This window comes from Schistocerca gregaria, chromosome X (genome assembly GCF_023897955.1).
Source record: "Schistocerca gregaria isolate iqSchGreg1 chromosome X, iqSchGreg1.2, whole genome shotgun sequence".
In the NCBI taxonomy this organism is placed as follows: Eukaryota; Metazoa; Arthropoda; class Insecta; order Orthoptera; family Acrididae; genus Schistocerca; species Schistocerca gregaria.
Window position 1 is genome coordinate 859,812,071 of NC_064931.1, and position 19,487 is coordinate 859,831,557.

A 19,487-nucleotide genomic window follows, 5' to 3' on the forward strand; every position below is an offset into this window, starting at 1 on the left:
AGAAAGAAGAATAGGCCGATACTACAATGCAACGGAGGGATGACAGACGGTGTTATAAAGGAAGCTGGAGCAAAATTGATGCTTTGCGGTGGAAGAGTGTGGTGGAAGACTTGCGGTAGAATTCTATTCAACTCGCTGTACCGTTCATAAATCCGAGACCGATTGCGAGCAGTCGATCTATTCCAAATCGATTGCTTCAGAAGAAAACTGCTTCGTTCGTCATAACCTAAAATCTACGCAGTAATAGTTTATTCTGTCGCAACATAACAAGCTTTTGACCACTTCTCAAAACTGCTTGATACTGTCCCTCTCTTTCCATATCGGTCCTCTAACTCATATTTACTGTATCAACTGTCTTCATGTGGTTAAAATGCTCGTACTTCATTTCTCTTTTAGAAAGAATCCCCAGTTTAACTAACATGTACTGGACGTCAGAATGCCCATTTAGTCGTAGCAACGCATTGGTTTTGTTGGGAATGGCTTCCGTCAACTAATCCTACAAAACGTGATGTGAGAACATTGTTCATCTTTTTTAGAGAAGTCTTTTGAAGAAATTGGAGTACTTAAATCGAAGCAGCAGGTCCAAATACTTCACTTTTCACGACTAGTTTAACTTAAAACCCGATGTTTTAACTACTATTTCTTAATTAAAACGTCTCTGAAGACATATCACCAACTTTCATAATACTTTGCCTAGACGAAATCCAGTTACCGTTTTGTAATCCTCTGATCAGACGGGATCGTTTAATGTACATCGTGATAATATGCTGTCAGATATTTAGGTCAACATTCTGCTAGTGATTTTTGTTTTGTATGTTTTTATCCATTTGTCGCCTTTCAGTCTGGTTCAATCAAAACAATATAAACGCAGCATGCATGCGACCGGAACCGGCAGTTTGAGAGGAATTCACAGTGTCATTGGATGCAATGGATGTCTGTTTAATTAGTCATCAACGTAACTTAAATTTGCACCATACCAAATCCGAATCATTGGACATGTAATTCTAAAGTTGGGTTCGTCGGACGCCATGAAAACCAATTCACTAGCCACTAGAATAAGAGAAGTAGTCTCAGATGAGAAAGTGGGGGAGGGGGGACAGGTCTTTGTGACAGTAGCACTTGCATGGACAGTTGTTGTGAGAATCTTGGCAGACACCTTAACGTACGACAGAGGCGGGAACGTTTCCAAGACGGCACTGCATGAATTTTGGCCTAGGGTGAAGGTGGCAACACTATCCCATTGAGGCAACAATATACAGGACGTCTAGGCAGGAGTACACAAAAACATTTATTTGAATTTCAGTACCTGTTGAGGTTTATAACTTTATTTATCCAGCGTTGTACACATTTTTATGAAAGTTGGTGCAGTTCAATGTGGCACTGTTTGTAGCTCGACATATATCCAAACAGCACTCCACTTCTTGCCACATGTCCATAAGCGTGACAAGTGTTATGACCTCTACTGCGGCCTAGACCCGTTGTCTTCCACCTACCCCCTTGTTATGTAAACATCGTCTCTGATAAATCTCCTGTGCACTGCAATTTAGCAGGATCAGATCGGGAGACCGAGGGAGACAGGGAATGTGATCTCCCCCTTCCTCCCCTTCGATCCAGCGCTCAGGAAACGTCTCGCTCAGAAATGTGGTAACATTCCCGTAATTGTGGTGGTGGCACCAACTGCTTGACAATGATGTCGGGAGGCATATGTGGAGCTGCATAGTTCGCCAGCCTGTCGAAATATATGTGTCCTGTCGTTGGTTCCATGCACAATGCGACTCTGCGATGAAATGGTGAGTATCTCTATCGACCCACTGTCGAGTGCTTTCGTTATAAAAATTTGTTTGTTTATGAACAGAAAATAATAAACCAAGATTATTCGAAGAATTCATTTGTTATTCATAAAGCTAATTGCCCACCACAAACATATGTATGTAGCCATGGGCATGCAGCTTGGACAACAAATGCCTGCAATACTGCAACATAAGTATATCCGCGAGACTTGTGGATTTGAAAGTCTCCGTTATAAGTGAGGGCTCAAGATAATGCCAATTTAAATAAACTATTAGTAAATCTAATGGCTCTGATGATGATCCAATAAATATTTACCCATCAAAAAATCCAATTTCCCCCACCCCTCCCTTGCAGAGTGTAATCAGAATGGTTACAGCCCTAAGGTTGCCAGCACTGACATTCCTGAGCTCCAGTGGGCGGTTGTCCAGAACTGGAATGTTCTTCTGGGAGGCACGTGGGATGGCCTGATCCATAAAGCCTGGGGAACCATCTTATTGACATGTAAGAGCATCACGTCGCATATTAGTGTCATATATGCTTCAGACCGTAAGTGGGACTAGCGATCCGCATATAGTAACCAGGTATACCTTATATCTGGATCACAACGTAGCCAGGGTGCATTTCGGTGCACACAATATGTCTGTTCAAAATGGTTCAAGTGGCTCTGAGCACTATGGACTTAACTGCTGTCGTCATCAGTTCCCTAGAATTAAGAACTACTTAAACCTAACTTACCTAACGACATCACACACAACCATGCCCAAGGCAGGATTCGAACCTGCGACCGTAGCGGTCGCGCGGTTCCATACTGTAGCGCCTAGAACCGCTCGGCTACCCTCGCCGGCACAATATGTCTGTGAACCATGCCGTTGGAAGTAATTCTGACTTATGACAGTAATGTCACTACAATCTGGTAGCGGGCGCACATGCCGTGGTCATCATTTGGGGCGCAGTTGCCTGGCGGTTGACAGGTATAAGGAAGGCCAAGGAAATGAGTAAGACGGAGGGGGAAGAAGAGGAAGGTGAAAAACAACAACAACAAGACGAAGAAAAATGGAATGCATTTTGGGTCACTAAAATGGGAAGGACTTGTCGTTGTAAGAAAGGAAACATCAAGAGAATCGAACTGAACTGTGTTTAGCAACAGTACCACAAAACCTACCGATCCATAGTAGAGAAAGATTTGTTTCCTGTGTTCGGCCACTAGATGTATCATTATGCCAAGTGAGCCGCCGCAACCAAACATGAGTGCTATGCTACGAAGAAGGGCTTGAAGACCAAATGAGAAAGTTTTGGCAAAATTTACAGCTGTAATGTAGCTGAATAAATGTATGCAGCAATTTTGGACCTTAGTATGGTGCCAGCAAGTAGTAATTACGACAAACTATCAAGACCATGAGAAATATTGAGGGTCACTGATAAATAAACTGACGAAACAGTCTTCCTAAATTTAGGAGGAGCCATCCAGATCACGCTGATAATTAGATTGTTGTCTTCCTCAATAGCTGAGAGTGATCCTTTAGCAAACTTAAGGTCATACTTTCGTATCTCTTAGCAAGTACGTGACAAAGAGCCTCAGTGTCTTTGTCCCGCTTGATACTGAAAAGGAGGTCACAGAAAAAATTAATTTTGACGAAGTGAACAATTTCAAGCAGCTAAGGACCGAAATATACTTTTTTATTAAGTCACTTACCTATGAGCTTCAGGGAGAGCAGAAGGGAACGATTGACAAGAATGGGGGAAAAGAAATAGAATAGAAGAAGAATGGGTAGCTTTGAGAGATGAAATAGTGAAGGCAGCAGAGGATCAAGTAGGTAAAAAGACAAGGGCTAATAGAAATACTTCGGTAACAAAAGAGATATTGAATTTAATTGATGAAAGGAGAAAATACAAAAATGCAGTACATGAAGCAGGCAAAAAGGAATACAAACGTCTCAAAAATGAGATCGACAGGAAGTGCAAAATGGCTAAGGAGGGATGGCTAGAGGACAAAAGTAAGGATGTACTTGCACATATCACTAGGGGTAAGATAGATACTGCCTACAGGAAAATTAAAGAGACATTTTCAGAATAGAAGACGACTTGCATGAATATCAAGAGCACAAATAGAAACCCAGTACTAAGCGAAGTAGAGAAAGCAGAATGGTGGAAGGAGTATATAAAGGGTCTATACAAGGGCGATGTTCTTGAGAACAATATTATAGAAATGGAAGAGAATGTAGATGAAGATGAAATGGGAGAATTGATACTGCGTGAAGAGTTTGACAGAGCACTGAAAGATCTAAGTCGAAACAAGGTGCCGGGTGTAGACAACATTCCATTAGAACTGCTGTCAGCCTTGGGAGAACCAGGCCTAACAAAACTCTACCATTTAGTGAGCAAGATGTATGATACAGGCGAAATACCCTCTGACTTCAAGAAGAATATAATAATTCCAATTTCAAAGAAAAATTACCGAACTATCAGTTTAATAAGCCACGGCTGCAAAATACTAACACGAATTCTTTAAAGACGAATGGAAAAACTGGTAGAAGCTGACCTCGGGGAAGATCAGTTTGGAGTCCGCAGAAATGTTGGAGCACGTGAGGCAATACTGACCATACGACTTATGTTAGAAGATATATTAAGTATTTGTAGACTTAGAGAAAGCTTTTGACGGTGCTGACTGGAATAATCTCTTTCAAATTCTGAAGGTGGCACTGGTAAAATACAGGGAGCGAAAGGCTATTTACAATTTGTACAGAAACCAGACGGTAGTTATAGGAGTCAAAGGGCACGAAAGGGAAGCAGCGGTTGGAAAGGGAGTAAGACAGGGTTGTAGCCTGTCCCCGATGTTATTCAATCTGTATATTGAGGAAGCAGTAAAGGAAACAAAAGAAAAATTCGGAATAGGTATTAAAATCCATGGAGAAGAAATAAAAACTTTAAGGTTTGCCGATGACGTTGTAATTCTGTCAGAGACTGCAAAGAACTTGGCAGAGCAGTTGAACGGAATGGACAATGTCTTGAAAGGAGGATATAAGATGAACATTAACAAAAGCAAAACGAGGATAATGGAATGTAGTCGAATTAAATCGGGAGATGCTGCCGGAATTAGATTAGGAAATGAGACACTTTAGGTAACTATTTGGGGAGCAAAATAACTGATGATGGTCGAAGTAGAGAGAATATAAAATGTAGACTGGCAATGGCAAGGAAAGCGTTTCTGAAGAAGAGAGATTTATTAACATCGAGTTTAGATTTATACACTCCTGGAAATGGAAAAAAGGACACATTGACACCGGTGTGTCAGACCCACCATACTTGATCTGGACACTGCGAGAGGGCTGTACAAGCAATGATCACACGCACGGCACAGCGGACACACCAGGAACCGCGGTGTTGGCCGTCGAATGGCGCTAGCTGCGCAGCATTTGTGCACCGCCGCCGTCAGTGTCAGCCAGTTTGCCGTGGCATACGGAGCTCCATCGCAGTCTTTAACACTGGCAGCATGCTGCGACAGCGTGGACGTGAACCGTATGTGCAGTTGACGGACTTTGAGCGAGGGCGTACAGTGGGCATGCGGGAGGCCGGGTGGACGTACCGCCGAATTGCTCAACACGTGGGGCGTGAGGTCTCCACAGTACATCGATGTTGTCGCCAGTGGTCGGCGGAAGGTGCACGTGCCTGTCGACCTGGGACCGGACCGCAGCGACGCACGGATGCACGCCAAGACCGTAGGATCCTACTCAGTGCCGTAGGGGGCCGCACCGCCACTTCCCAGCAAATTAGGGACACTGTTGCTCCTGGGGTATCGGCGAGGACCATTCGCATCCGTCTCCATGAAGCTGGGCTACGGTCCCGCACACCGTTAGGCCGTCTTCCGCTCACGCCCCAACATCGTGCAGCCCGCCTCCAGTGGTGTCGCGACAGGCATGAATGGAGGGACGAATGGAGACGTGTCGTCTTCAGCGATGAGAGTCGCTTCTGCCTTGGTGCCAATGATGGTCGTATGCGTGTTTGGCGCCGTGCAGGTGAGCGCCACAATCAGGACTGCATACGACCGAGGCACACAGGGCCAACACCCGGCATCATGGTGTGGGGAGCGATCTCCTACACTGGCCGTACACCTCTGGTGATCGTCGAGGGGACACTGAATAGTGCACGGTACATCCAAACCGTCATCGAACCCATCGTTCTACCATTCCTAGACCGGCAAGGGAACTTGCTGTTCCAACAGGACAATGCACGTCCGCATGTATCCCGTGCCACCCAACGTGCTCTAGAAGGTGTAAGTCAACTACCCTGGCCAGCAAGATCTCCGGATCCGTCCCCCATTGAGCATGTTTGGGACTGGATGAAGCGTCGTCTCACGCGGTCTGCACGTCCAGCACGAACGCTGGTCCAACTGAGGCGCCAGGTGGAAATGGCATGGCAAGCCGTTCCACAGGACTACATCCAGCATCTCTACGATCGTCTCCATGGGAGAATAGCAGCCTGCATTGCTGCGAAAGGTGGATATACACTGTACTAGTGCCGACATTGTGCGTGCTCTGTTCCCCATGTCTATGTGCCTGTGGTTCTGTCAGTGTGATCATGTGATGTATCTGACCCCAGAAATGTGTCAATAAAGTTTCCCCTTCCTGGGACAATGAATTCACGGTGTTCTTATTTCAATTTCCAGGAGTGTATGTCAGGAAGTCGTTTCTGAAAGTATTTGTATGGAGTGTAGCCATGTATATAAGTGAAACGTCGACGATAAATAGTTTAGACAATAAGAGAATAGAAGCTTCCGAAATGTGGTGCTACAGAAGAATGCTGAAGATTAGATGGGTAGATCACATAACAAATGAGGAAGTAATGAATAGGATTGGGGAGAAGAGAAGTTTGTGGCACAACTTGACCAGAAGAAGGGATCGGTTGGTAGGACATGTTCTTAGGCGTCAAGGGATCACCAATTTAGTATTGGAGAGCAGCGTAAAGGGTAAAAATCGTAGAGGGAGACCAAGGGATGAGTACACTAAACAGATTCAGAAGGATGTAGGTGGCAAAAGGTACTGGGAGGTGAAGAAACTTGCACAGGATAGTGTAGCATGGAGAGCTGCATCAAACCAGTCTCAGGACTGAAGACCTCAACAACAACAACAACAACCTATGAATAGAATAATGGCTAAAGTTTTGATAATTTTCATTTTCTTCTCGTTAAAGCAAATATAATGCAATCATTTGATGTGGCAAAGGCACAGTCAATCCTTTTAATGTTATTTTATATTTTTGTGTAAGCAGTTCTCTGAAGAGCTTTTTAGGTGCAAGAAAAGATAAATATTTCTTATCGATTTGAAATATCAGAAAACAAAACAGGTTTCCTTTTGACTACAGTTTCAATGTTTATTACCGTATAGTATAAGGATATACACTGAAGCCCCAAAGAAACTGGTATGGGTATGAATATTCAAGTACAGAGATATGTAACCAGGCAGGATAACTCACTGCAGTCTGCAACGCCTATATAAGACAAGTGTCTGGCGCAGTTGTTAGTTCGGTTACTGCTGCTACAATGGCAGCTTATCAAGATGTAAGTGAGTTTGAACGTGGTGTTATAGTCGGTGAACGAGCGATGGAACACAGCATATCAGAGGTAGCGATGAAACGGGGATTTTCCCGTACGACCATTTCACGAGCGTACTGTGAATATCAGGAATCCGGTAAAACATCAGATCTCCGAAATCGCTGCTGCCGGAAAAGATCCTGCAAGAAAATCTTTCAACGTGACGGAAGTCCGACACCTCCGTAAATTGCTGCAGATTTCAATGCTGGGCTATCAACAAGTGTCAGAGTGCGAACCATTCAACGAAACATCATCGATATGGGCTTTCGGAGCCGATGGTCCTCTCGTGTACCCTTGATGACTGCACGACACAAATCTTACGTCTAGCCTGGACCCATCAACACCGGAACACCGGCATTGGACTGCAGATGACTGGAAACATATTGCCTGGTCAGACGAGTCTCATTTCAAATTGTATCGATCAGATGGAGACAACCTAATGAATCCAAGGACCTTAGACGTCAGCAGGAGAATGTTCAAGCTGGCAGAGGCCCTGTAATAGTGTGAGCCGTGTACAGTTGGAGTGATATGGAACCCCTGATATGTCTAGATACGACTCTGACAGTAGACACTCACGTAAGGATCCTGTCTTATCACCTGCATCCATTTATGTCCACTGTGTATTCCGACGGACTTGCGGAATTCCAGGAGGACAATGCGACACCCCATACGTCTAGAATTGCAACAGAGTGGCTCCAGGAACACTCTTCTTAGTTTAAAAGCTTCCTCTGGCCACCAAAATCCTCAGAAATGAATATTATTGAGCATATCTGGGATGCCTTACAACGTGCTGTTCGGAGGAGATCTCCACCCCCTCGTACTCTTACGGATTTATAGACAGACCTGCAGGATTGATGGTGTCAGTTCCCTCCAGCACTACGTCAGACATTAGTCGAGTCCATACCAAGTCGTGTTGTGGCACTTCTGCGTGCTTGCGGGGCCCTACATGAAGTTAGTCAGGTGTACTAGTTTCTTTGGCTTTTCAGTGTAGATGTAATGCAGCGAGATCTGACAAGTTTTTGATTTAAGGAAGACATAATTACTATGCAACAAAAGTTTGAATTTTCACTGTATTATATTTGTGTTACAACATCATGTAGACTGATTTTTTAAAAATGACGAGGTGCGAGTAGCACTCGGGCTCTGAGTGTTCCGTACAAAGTGAATTATGTATGTAGATAGTTCATCCACTCTAAGAATCGAGAATCTAGACGGTATTTGCCTGCTATTGACATTGATATGGTGAGATATCGATCCCGGAAATCTCGTGACTTTCCAGAACGTTTCAATTTTATGTTTGAAGTAGGATAACAAATAACAAAATAGATGGGTTTTTGTGTGATGTAATTACAAATTAATAATTTTCTTAGTGTTTCCTTTACATGTTGTGTGAAACTTTGCTTCTTGCCAGATTTCATGATTCTAGGTCCACCGGAAGAACCGTACAGGCTTTGATGAGTGAGTTTTCGATTATGAAAATATGTGACATAAATGGCCATATGTTTTGATTGCGAGCTTAAATTTTTTACACGCCCAAGAGACCACAGACCTTGGTATGTGACATAAATTTCAACTTGATACGTCTGCCCAATCCTGAGACAAATCGGACAGATAGGCAGACGGACAACAAAGTAAACTTAATGAGGTTTCCAATTTTACCGATTTAGGTGCGGAACCCTAAACATTGGATTTTAGCGTTTTATTTCTGTAGGAACACAAACTTAGTTTCAATGTTTCGTATTGTCAATGGTCATAATAGTTACTTAACGGTGGAGCATCCACACCATTACAATGTTTAATTATTTTAGATTCGTGTCATTGCATTTTCGTAAAAAAGTACGCGTTTAGATGCTTTGGAGTTTTGAACTGGAAGTTTGGTGACGGCTTGTCGATATATGTAATTAAGGAGTTCGAGACGTAAAATTAGTCTTGTCCAAAATACTCAATAATTAACGAAGAGCACATACATCGTGGCTTTGCTTTATAGACGTATTAAAATATAACACACTAAAATGGTGTATAGACTGAAAAATGGGGTGAAGATTAAAGAAAAAAAAATGGGGAAAGAGGTCGGCAGTGGAATTTTTTCTTTTTTTGTGGGAGGGGGCGGGGAGAGGAGGGAAGTTTACCCGGGCGCCTGTTACTCCAGCTACGCAACTGACATGGATACAGTGATATGTGCAGTTCCATTAGAAATCACTAGTTCGTTGCGATGGTGTTACGAAAACCGTCAATCAACTCAGTATGATGTTTTGCATTCGGTCTAACATCACTTCCGTGCTGTGTGGTGGCGGGCATTGTCATCTGTAGGTTGTGCATGTTACAACCACTGTCGTAGAACGCATTCTCCTAAAATGGTACGATTATATGAGTCAGTGAAAGTCAGAGTTCTTCTGGGTAATAAAGCATCTTCTGTGAAAGCACAGAGCACCAACAGTCAAACACATTCTTGCCCGCGAGCAGTGGCAAAGGCTCGCAGCAACGCGGTCGATCGAACAAATCGAAACCATCGAAACCAGCAGCTACTTGTTATATGTCTATCACAGAGCACCTATAGACAAAGCACGCTTCACTCGAAAGCTTCCGAGCTGTGGCAGCTCTCCACGGCGAAGCGATCGATAGAACAAATAGAGCCGCTGCGGCCAACAGCCAACTGTCCGCAGCGCAGCAAGCCAGCACGTGCTGCCCTCGGACGGCGGAATTACAAACTAGCTGCTGACGCGCCTACGTGTGTCCATGTATAAGCGGTGGGGACCTGTAAATGTAAATGTCGTGTGACTAGGGCCTCCCGTCGGGTAGACGTTCGCCGGGTGCAAGTCTTTCGATTTGACGCCACTGCAGCGACTTGCGCGTCGAATACGCTGCATACAGTTCACCTGTGGACCTACTAATTGTATCGTCCGACGCTTTGAACTCAAACGACCATTTCGTCTGACACAAAGTAATTACAAACATTGGCTACGAGCGGGGATTGATTGAAGTCATTCGGAAAAGTTGAAAATTTGTGCCAGACGGGTATTCGATCGCGGGTCTCCAGCAGATTACTAGGCAGATCTCTGACCACAAAGCCATCCGAACACAGTGGTCATTGCAAATGTGCAGACTGCCCTAGCACGCCTCACGTCAGACCCCAATTCAGTAGTAGGTCTAACAACGAACAAGAAAACTAGAATGCGGGTGAACAGCGTAGTGAACGGATAATTATAAGCAAGAAATACCCAAAGTCACATCCTGTCGCGACGGCACAAGCATACACGCCATTTAGCTCGACAGATGAGGATGAGGTTGAATAAGTGTATGAGGAGATAAGAGAAATTATTCAGTACATTATAAGAAGCGAAAATTTGTGTGTAATGGAGGTTTGAAATTCGGCAGTGGGAAAAGGAAGAGAAACAAAAATTACAGAAAAATGTGGAATAGGGGAAAAGGATTAAGGGTGAGGCCTCGACAAGAATTTTTCATAGCGTAGAATTTCACCTTTGTAAAAATTTAATTTAACAATACTGGAAGCAAGTTGCATACGTGGAAGAGACCTGTAGACGCAGGCTGTCAAATAGATTGGATAGTGATAAGAATGAGATTTACAAATCAGGATTTAAATTACAAAACATTTCCAGGAGCCGATACGGACTGTGACTGTAACATACAGGGTGGTTGGAAATTCCCGTTACAAACTTGTAGGACATGTAGAGGGTAGTGAGTACATAATAGTTTGAATAGGGACCCATGTCCGGATTCACTGCAGGTGATTATCTCATCCACACCTACGTGAGTAATGTACTTAGGCGTGACTCAGTACGATTGTTGCAATCCATTTTGAAAGAATACTGACTCGTTCCTTTATTACTTGCGCATTTGCTTACAACTTACACCTTATGGTTTAAATTAGTCGACAACAACAAGAACCCAACACCTACGGCACCAGCCGCAACGTACCGATGCATTACAACAGCGGCTCGATGTGGCGACCACCAACGTTTTTACACACATTGTACCTCCGAAGTATGTTGTGGTACACTCTCTCCATCCCACCTGGTGTCTCTTCAGTGTCTTGTGCAGCGATCAGAACTCGTGCCAACAGATCTTCCTCTGTCTCTGCGGGTCTCATAAATTAGGCTCTTCATACGACCCCACAAGAAGGGGTTAAATCCAGTGATCGTGACGGCCACGCGGTTGGACCACTAAGGCCTATTCATCTTTCACCATACCGTCTGTTGAGATGTCTCCGGACAGCCAGCGAAAAGTAAGGTGGTGCTCCATCATGCTGAAACCACATTTCCTGACGGACATTCAATGGCACAGCTCCCAAGAACGGTTCCATTACGTTTCGTAGGAAGACTAAGTATGCGGGACCCGTGAGTTTGGATGAAAGGAGGTACGGTCTAATCACATGACCGTCCAGAATACCTGCCCACACCTTAATTCCAAACCTGTCTTGAAATCTCTGAACATGGGTGGCATGAGGGTTTTCATCCGTCCAGACATGGGTATTTCGGGCATTCAGAATGCAATCCCTTGTGAACCTACATTCATCTGTGAAGAGAACTCGACGTGAAAACAGGGGCGCGTCGATGCCACGGTGCAAGAACCATGTGCAGAAGGCGCCGCGTTGTGGAAAGTCTGCTGGAGCCATAGCGTGTACCCTTTGTAAGTGGTTCGGATGTAATTGTTGCTCGTGCAGGACGTCCAAGACGTACTGTGACTAACAGCCATTGCTCGTGCAATCGTTCGCGAACCCGTTGACGGGCTATCTTCAATGGGACACAGTACACCTTCTTCAAATTCAGAAGTGCGGCGTCGCCGTGGAGCACCACAGCCCTGCCTCCTCAGGGTGAAGGTAAACGTTTCTCGTAGCTGTTGTGTAACTTGGGCGAACGGTTTGTGCGATGGAGTGTGACAGTGTGGAAAACGTTCGTGATACAGCCGACTAGCAACTCTTCCGTTTCCTCAGCTTCGCCATACACAAGGAGCATGTCTGTGTATTTCGCAGACGTGTACTGCACCACGTTTCCTTTATCGGTGATGCACAGGTATTGACTCCGTCTCACAGCAAAGCGGACAATAAGTGACATCTGGGGATCGTTTGACGTAGTACACGTCATCGTGTCCATCCTGTTGCATACCAGGACAGGGAACTCTGAGACGTTTCTCTTGCCCTAAGCAGACGTTGACGAGGTTCACATCTGAATTGAAACTGTCGTAGAACATAGTGCTTGACACAGTCACGTCGATTAAATATTAGGGCGTAACATTGCAGAGCGATATGAAGTGGAACAAGCATGTAATGGCAGTTGTGGGGAAGGCGGATAGTCGTCTTCGGTTCATTGGTAGAATTTTGGGAAGATGTGGTTCATCTGTAAAGGAGAGCGCTTATAAAACACTAATACGACCTATTCTTGAGTACTGCTCCAGCGTTTGGGATCACTATCAGGTCGGATTAAGGGAGGACATAGAAGCAATTCAGAGGCGGGCTGCTAGATTTGTTACCGGTAGGTTTGATCATCACGCGAGTGTTACGGAAATGCTTCAGGAACTCGGGTGGGAGTCTCTAGAGGAAAGGAAGCGTTCTTTTCGTGAATCGCTACTGAGGACATATAGAGAACGAGCATTTCAGGCTGACTGCAGTACAATTTTCCTTCCGCAAACTTACATTTCGCGGAAAGACCACAAAGATAAGATAAGAGAGATTAGGGCTCGTACAGAGGCATATATGCAGTCATTTTTTCCTCGTTCTGTTTGGGAGTGGAACAGGGAGAGAAGATGCTAGTTGTGGAACGAGGTACCCTCCGCCACACACCCTATGGTGGATGGCGAAGTATATATGTAGATGTAGATACGTTTCAAGACATGGGTCCCTATTAAAAATGTTCTGTACTCACCACCCTCTACATGTCCTAGAAGTTTGCAAGGGGAATTTCCGACCACCCTGTATAGGTTATGGAATGCAGACTAAACTTGAAGAAGTTGCAAAATGGTAGGAAAATAAGGAACTAGGACGGAGATAGCTTGTGACAAGGAGAGACCTATATCTCTAACGTCGATCAGTTGTAGAATTTTGGAACACGTATTATGTTCGAGTATAATGACTTTTCTGGAGACTAGAAATCTACTCTATAGGAATCAGCATGGGTTTCGAAAAAGACGGTTGTGTGAAACCCAGCTCGCACTATTCGTCCACGAGACTCAGAGGGCCATAGACACGGGTTCACAGGTAGATGCCGTGTTTCTTGACTTCCGCAAGGCGTTTGACACATTTCCCAACAGTCGTTTAATGAACAAAGTAAGAGCATACGGACTATAAGACCAATTGTGTGATTGGATTGAGGAGTTCCTAGGTAACAGAACGCAGCATGTCATTCTCAAAGGAGAGAAGTCTTCCGAAGTAAGAGTGATTTCTGCTGTGTCGCAGGGGAGTGTCATAGGACCGTTGCTATTCACAATATACATAAATGACCTGGTATATGTCATCGGAAGTTCACTGAGGCTTTTTGCAGATGATTCTGTGGTGCATCGAGAGGTTGCAACAATGAAAAATTGTACTGAAATGCAGGAGGATCTGCAGCGAATTGACGCATGGTGCAGGGAATGGCAATTGAATCTCAATGTAGACAAGTGTAATGTGCTGCGAATACATAGAAAGATAGATCCCTTACCATTTAGCTACAATATAGCAGGTCAGCAACTGGAAGCAGTTAATTCCATAAATTATCTGGAAGTACGCATTAGGAGTGATTTAAAATAGAATAACCATATAAAATTAATCGTCAGGTGCCAGACTGAGATTCATTGGAAGAATCCTAAGGAAATGCAATCCGAAAACAAAGGAAGTAGGTTACAGCACGCTTGTTCGCCCACTGCTTGAATACTGCTCAACAGTGTGGGATCCGTACCAGATAGGGTTGATAGAAGAGATAGAGAAGATCCAACGGAGAGCTGCGTGCTTCGTTACAGGATCATTTAGCAATCGCGAAAGCGTTACGGAGATGATAGATAAACTCCAGTGGAAGACTCTGCAGGAGAGACGCTCAGTAGCTCGGTACGGGCTTTTGTTAAAGTTTCAAGAACATATCTTCACCGAAGATTCAAGCAGTATATTGCTACCTCCTACGTATATCTCGCGAAGAGACCACGAGGATAAAATCAGAGAGATTAGAGCCCACACAGAAGCATACCGACAATCCTTCTTTCCACGAACAATACGAGACTGGAATAGAAGGGAGAACCGATAGAGGTACTCAGGGTACCTTCCGCCACACACCGTCAGGTGGCTTGCGGAGTATGGATGTAGATGTAGATAGATGTAGAGGTAGTTGAGATTTGAAAGCGAGCATTACGAAACGACTAACTGGAACTACACAGGGAGAGGGATGGGTAGCTTTGAGAGATGTAGCGAAGGCAGCGGAGGAAAACTAGGCAAAAAATACTTGTCTCACTCCCTTCTGGCCTCTACTTGGATCTGGTAAAAGAAAGGACATGGAGAGACAGTATTGAGCAAAGAAAAGACGGAAAGATGGAAGGAATGTGTAACAAAAATTTTATTATGAAGAGGCAAGTGGAAGTTGATGAAGATTATTTGAGAGATGTGATACTGAGAGAAGATTTAGACAGAGCGCAGAAAAGCTAACTTAGAAACATGGCACCTGGGTTGGACGACATTCTCTCAGAGTTATCAAGGTCCTTGGCAGAAACAACCATAACAGGCGACCTTAAACTTCAAGAAGAATGTAAAATCTTAATATCACTGATGCTGAGAGGTGCGAGTGTTATGGAAACATCGCTTTAATCAGTCATGGTTGTAAATTAGTAGACTAATTATCTACAGAATGATGGAACAGGTGACAGTAGCCGACGTGAACGAAGATACGTTTTGGTCCCAGTGAAATGTAGGAGTACAAGAAAACATTACTGACCCTACGAATTACCTTAGATGATATTTTGAAGAAAAGCAAACTCTCATTTACAGTATTTAAAGATTTAAGGAAACTTTTTGACCATGGTGGCTGCAGTACACTCTTATAAATTCTGATGATACCAGGAATAATGTGTAAGAGACGAAAAGTTATTTATAACTTGCACAGAAACCAGAGTGCAGTTCTGAGAATAGAAGGACATGAAATGGAGGTGAGAACAGAGTGAGACAAGTTTAGATCTTCCCCCCATGCTATTTATTCTTCACATTGAGCAAGCTGTGAAGCAAACTGAGGATAGATGTGGAAAGGGAATTAAAGAAAATGTAAAATAAACATAAACTTCAAGGTTTAATTGTAGTTCTGTCAGAGGCGCCAAAGAACTTCAAACATTAATTCAGCAGAATGGATAGAGTATGTTGTAAAATGAACACAAACAAAACTAAGGTAATGGAGTGTAATCGAATTAATTATGAGGGAATCAGATTAGGAAATAAGGTGCTAAAATAATAGACAAATTTTGCTATTTAGGCAGCATAATAACTGACGGTGGTAGACGTGAAGAGGATATAAAAGGTAGATTGGACATAGCAAACAGAAGTTTTTCTGAAAAAGAGAAGTACGTTAATTTCAAATACTAAATGTAAATGTTAGGAAGTTTTTGTTAGGAAATGTCTGTTTTAAGTGAAATCTTGTCGTTGAACAACGCAGACACGAGGAGAATACGAGCTTTTGAAATGTAGTGCTGTAGAAGAATGCTGAAGATTAGGTGAGGACATCGAGTAACTTATGAAGAGGTTCTGAACCGAATTACGAACATGGCTAAGCCATGTCTCCGCAATATCCTTTCTTTCAGAAGTGCTAGTTCTGCAAGGTTCGCAGGAGAGCTTCTGTAAAGTTTGGAAGGTAGGAGGCGAGGTACTAGCTGAAGTAAAGCTGTGAGGAGGGCCCGTGAGTCGTGCTTGGGTAGCTCAGTCGGTAGAGCACTTACCCGCGAAAGGTAAAGGTCCCGAGTTCGAATCTCGGTCCGGCAAACAGTTTTAATCTGCCAGGAAGTTTCATAACGCAACTTGAATAAATGAAGGACTAGTTTGATAAGACACATCTAGAGGCATCAGGGACTAGTTTGCTTGGTTATATAGGGAAGTGTATCGGTATAACATGTAGAGGAAAAACTAAGGCCTGAGTGCAGAAACAAGGTTCAAATGAATTTATGGTGCAGTAAGTCTGCAAATAAACTGCTCGAAAACGGTTTGGTGACAAGCACACAGCTTACTTTGGTTTTGTTAAAATCAGAAACCTCAAGTATTTTCAATACTTTTTGACTAAGGGGAATTATTAACTACCACCACTTGTGAAGTGGCGATAAAAAGAAACCTACAATATCATTGCAGTTCACTACAGTGCTTTGTGTCTCCAATCAGCCGGACGATAAGTCTTGTTCAAATTGTCTAGTTTGTCAATATACCTCGAAAGGTCGTTTAAAGCTTAGACGGTACGAGGATTCTCAGTTTTCGGCAAGGAGGGTTGTCAGCACCGAACTGAGTACGTCAGAGTGACGTAATTCGAGCATTCGGCCGCTGCAGTGAAACACTTAGTACTGAAAATCTGCCTCTTAGTGGTCACCTGTGGTCAACCAGAGCCGCTGAGGATAATTACCTACAAATTATGGCTCTTAGGTAGCACAAGGAGAATGCAACTGAAACGTGCGCTGCCTATTTGAAGGCAACTGGGGCGCCTGTTTCGATGTAGATAGTATTCAGTCCTCGCAGTGCGATCAAGTATGGCCTCTAGGTGTACAATACGAACTCTCAGCACCCAAAAAAGGCAGCACCTAGGTGGAACATGGATCTATGACTTCGGATTCTCTTTATTGCCGAGCGCAGAGTATATCTGAAGCCTAATGGTCACAGGAGAGTGTGGATGCGTCTAGGTAAACAATTAGTAGTCCACGTCTGAAGTCACTGAGCTCCTCTAATTGATCCAATCTACTGTTACTGCTTCTCTACTGGTAACAAAATACTCCACTCCACCTTTTATACTTTACAATGTCCTGTTATAAAGCGTTATAAGCCGGCCGGTGTGGCCGTGCGGTTCTAGGCGCTTCAGTCTGGAACCGCGTGACCGCTACGGTCGTAGGTTGGAATCCTGCCTCGGGCATGGATGTGTGTGATGTCCTTAGGTTAGTTAGGTTTAAGTAGTTTTAAGTTCTAGGGGACTGATGACCTCAGAAGTTAAGTCCCATAGTGCTCAGAGCCATTTGAACCATTTGAAAGCGTTATTAACGAGCCTTCGCTTTTCGAAAAACCTTGATGGTGAACCTAATAAAAGTAAAACCGGTTAATGAACTGGAAAGGCGCATTTCTAAAATGGTACATATACAGTGAGGTACAAAAGTCAAGGGACAGCGATATGCACATACATAGATAGCGGTAGTAGACGTAAACACAAGCTATAAATGGGTAGTACATTGACGGAGATGTGATTTGTACTCAGGTGATTCATGTGAAAAGGTTACCGACGTGATTATGGCCGCAAGACGGGAATTGACACACTTTGAATGCGTAATTATAGTAGGCTCTAGATGCATGGAACATTCCATTTCGGAAATCATGAGGGAATTCAGTATTCCGAGATTTATAGCATCAAGTGTGTGACCAGAATACCAAATTTCAGGCATTACCTCTCGTCACGCACATGCAGTGGCCGACTGCCTTCACTTAACGACCGAGAGCAGCAGCGTTTGCATAGAGATGTCAGTGCTATCAGACAAGCAACACTGCGTGAAATGACTGCAGAAATCAATGTTGGATGTACGACAAACGTATTCATTAGGACAGTGTGACGAAATCTGGCGATAATGAGCTATGGCAACAGACGACCGATGCGAATGCCTTCGCTAAAAGTACGACATCGCCTGGGCACCTCTCCTGGGCTCGTGACGGTATCGGTTGGACCCTAGTTTACTAGAAATCCCTTGCGTCGTCAAATCAGTCCCGATTTAAGTTAGTAAGCGTTCATGGTATGGTTTCATTGTCGCGCAGGCTCCACGAAGCCGTGGACCCAAGTTGTCAACAAGGCCCTGTGCAAGGTAGTGGTGGCTCCATAATGGTGTGGGCTGTGTTTACATGGAATGGAACTGATTATTCACTGGAAATGGTTGTGTTCGGCTTCTTGGAGGCCATTTGCAGCCATTCATTGACTTGATGTTCCCAAACAACGATGCAATTTTTATGAATGGCAGTGTGCCATGTCACTGGGCTGCAATTGTTCGCGATTGGTTTGCAAAACATTCTGGACAGTTCGAGGGAATGATTTGACCACCCATGTTTCCCGACATGAATCCCATCGAACATATACGGGATATAATCGAGAGAGGCCTGCCGCGGTGGTCTCGCGGTTCTAGTCGCTCAGTCCGGAACCGCGGGACTGCTACGGTCGCAGGTTCAAATCCTGCCTCGGGCATGGATGTGTGTGATGTCCTTAGGTTAGTTAGGTGTAAGTAGTTCTAATTTCTAGGGGACTGATGACCACAGATGTTAAGTCCCGTAGTGCTCAGAGCCATTTGAACCATTTTATAATCGAGAGATCAGTTCGTGCACAAAATTCTGCACCGGCAACACTTTCGCAGTTCTGGACTGCTACAGACGCAGCATGGCTCAATATTTCTGCACGGGACTTCCAACGACTTGTTGAGTCCACGCCACGTCGAGATGCTGCACTGCACCGGGAAAATTAAGGTCCGATACGATATTAGGAGATACCTCATGACTTTTGTCAGCTCAGTCTATGGAACCATCTAAAAGTGCGCTTTGTCTACGAGAAACTTTCTTTAGGGTAGATGTTCCTGAGCTGGGATAGACCGCCTGCAGACGCAGCGGGCGGTCATTATGATTTTGGCTGGACCAGATTTCATACTGACCGTTCCCCATAGTTTCCAACTCGAGGATAACATTTCGCTGGCGGTTACTTCAGGCAGAATTTAAATACTTTTTTCGAGCGAAGTGACGAGGTGGTTATACCTCTGTGCTCGTATTCGCAGAGAGTGGTGTTCGATCCTCAGTCTGATTTAGGTTCTCGTGGTCTCCTAAATCATCTTAGGGCAAAACTGGTCAGAGGATGAATCCCCGCACGTCCGGTTCCAATTGAGCTTCGCCCATAAATCCCTCTTCATCGCTAATCTTTCAGTCATTTGTAAGTTC

General features: G+C 44.2%; 1 non-coding gene across 1 annotated transcript; it reads left to right on the forward strand.

The window, feature by feature from the left end:
- The first annotated feature begins 16,244 nt into the window (after positions 1 to 16,244).
- On the forward strand, positions 16,245 to 16,319 carry Trnas-cga (transfer RNA serine (anticodon CGA)). The gene has a single exon. It is a non-coding gene; the product is annotated as a tRNA-Ser (tRNA).
- The last annotated feature ends 3,168 nt before the right edge of the window (positions 16,320 to 19,487 follow it).